A 3,021-nucleotide genomic window follows, 5' to 3' on the forward strand; every position below is an offset into this window, starting at 1 on the left:
TTTTAAGTACATGAAATAACTAAGGATCTTAGTTTATTGGATTTGAGTAAATGCATATTAAATAACATTTATTTTATTAATAAAAATGTGTACAAAATGTTTACAAACTACGAGACCACCAGGAGAATTAGGACACCAATCCCAACAAATATATTTGTAGTGCAAAGAGTGCTTGGTCTTTGTTGGAATTATCCGACAGTTAACAAATGGTAGATAATGTAATTAAAAATTTAATTAATTATTCATGTACCGTTGGAGCTTTAAGCTACAGGTCGATAAAGTTCCCTTAGTAGCTCAAAAAGATTTAGTTGAGAATCAATTTTTGGGTTAATTTGAACTGTTCAAATTAATAAGAGGAATTTAATTATATATGAGAACCAAAGGCATTCAACTTTTAACATAACCTTTATATTAAAACTATTGAAACCCTATATATGCATACTATATATTATAACAATTTTATAACATACTTCAATGCATGTAACATGCTTCCTATGATGGGATTTTTAATTCTACATGGCATACGTTATACATATACAAAAATATCTAATTATAACATACATCAAATGCATAAATAATTAAACTTAAAATTGATATGGTTTTTGGTTTTTGCATTTTAAAGAAAATAAAAGCCTAACTATCACATAAATTAAGAAAACTAGCTTCAAAATCTTCTGGACCGCTCGAGCCACTTGAACCGAGCAAAACTCATCGAGTATCAAAAAGCAACCAATATCGAGTATGTTAGTATGCATCGAGTATGATATCGAGCATCATCGTACATCAAATATTTCACAAAAATACCATCGAATAGATGTCATCGACAATCGAGTAAGGCATCTAGCATCGAGTATTAAGTATTTCATGAAATATCATCGAGTAAAAGCAATGATTACCATCGAGTATAGCATCGAGCATCGAGTATTTCATGAAATATCAACGAGTAAATGCATCGAGTACCATCATGCATCGAGTATTTCATAAAATTTTATTGAGAATGCCATCGAGTATCCCATCGAGCATCGAGTATCTGGCAGAAATTCGAATTTCCAGTTCCTGCTGCCTCGACCTTCTTCACTTATTTCTTCAATTACATCCTAATTGCAACTTTAATCACTCCAAACGAATTATAGACTCTTAAACACATAATAAGGCCCATCAAACAAGGGTCAGTTACAAGAGTTACAACATAATTGAAAAGATTCAAATGCCAAAACTCTGAAAAACTATATCAGTTCACCGTTTTCATACAATTCATGAAGAACACCCACCAAACTAAAATTAACAACAATTGAGTGCTTAAAATCATGCACTGATACCAATTGTTAGAGTATATTAATGTGCAGCGGAGGAAAACATAATCAATCAGCACTCTAATCATACTTAATTTGAGTTTAAAACATGCTTCAAAGTAACTTTTATAGAAGAGAATCAATTTTTGAACACAATACCTTTGAAGTATCCTCTTCAAGTCAAACTGAGTTCCACATGAAAGATCTTCAATCTTTAAGTAGACAATCACCAAGATCTTCTCTACTATTCTCTTGTAAGGATTGTGTGGTGGAAACACTAAATTGAGTTGTATGTATATGAGATTTGGATAGGGAGGTTTCTACCGAGTTTCTTTTAAAGCTCTTGTAAGCATGAATCATTATTCAACTCAGCGCTCCAATTTATAGAGCTTTCACTATGCAAATTCATGACTTGCATGAAGGGCAGCTTCTACTTCATGGAGAAAATGGAGATGTGAATAAGGAAATTCAATACATAGTGCAAATTCATTGGAAATCTCCACTTTGAAAAACAATTTTCAAAATATTTTTTCAAAAATGATTTCTAAAACCATTTTTATATTAAACTTATTTAGTTTCATTTATTAGTTTTATAATAATTAATTTTTAAATAAAACTAATCAATTAAACCTTTTTAATTTAATATCTATATATTAAATAAATAATAAATTAATTTTATTCAATTAATATTTAAATCGTATTTTAAACATTAATCGTTTCTCCAATTTCGTTTAATTTCGATAAAATTAAACATTTTAATTGTATAAAATACAATAAATAGAAACCCTAATTTAATTTGAACATTTCAAATCTCATCAATATTACTCAATTTACAAATCTAAATTACGAGCTAGTAGAGGTTCCTTATGGACCTATAGATCATGAGCTCCAACAACTTGTAATCAACTGGTTAAACTATTTATACCGAATTAATCACTATTCGTTAACTACTAAGGTATTCCACTATTGCTTAATAGTTGCACTCTCCTCACTGTAAATATATTTATATCCATTTTAACCATAATCGGTAAGTCAGTTCTTCACAGGTCGCTCGTAATTACAACTGGGTCAAAGATTACCGTTTTACCCCTGTAAACACATCTTGCTCTTTAAGCTCTCACTGATCCTCCATTGAACAATTGATTTATAGTTCAACTTATAAATCATAACCCTCACTTCTATGAGAGTGTGGGGCCCCGTTGTTCAAGACAAGGCATCAGCGCTTAAGAGAACAATGCATCTGCGAACCCTAAATCGGGTGGGTATGAATTCCATATTGCAAAGCTTTGTCCCCAACTATCTATCTGGTCTTATCCCCAAAATGGGAGGCTTATTGAGCAGTGTTGTTGGACTACTCTTATCCATACAGATCAAAGGACAAGCCCAAATAAACAGGAGTTCATAGCTAGCTCGGGATTAAGATCGAGTTATCCTAGGTTACTTTTAATATGAAATAGTCAGTTTTAATAAAATACGGTCGTTCTAAAGAAAAATGACTATTTCGAGATCTAGTCTTTATGCAAACACATTGTATAGGATGTCCCCACTCACATGTCTCTACATGAATGATTTGTGGATCACATCATTACTTATACAAAATGGGCCGCATTCAAAAGTGTTACCAGGATGAGATACCCAAATTTCATCCATATACCTATAGATCATTTAGGCTATATACTATTAACTTGATCCTATTTATGCCACCACATAGAGTTAAAGTATTCATACT

Source organism: Benincasa hispida, chromosome 7 (assembly GCF_027475165.1).
Source record: "Benincasa hispida cultivar pf3 chromosome 7, pf3_genome.v1.1, whole genome shotgun sequence".
Taxonomy (NCBI): Eukaryota; Viridiplantae; Streptophyta; class Magnoliopsida; order Cucurbitales; family Cucurbitaceae; genus Benincasa; species Benincasa hispida.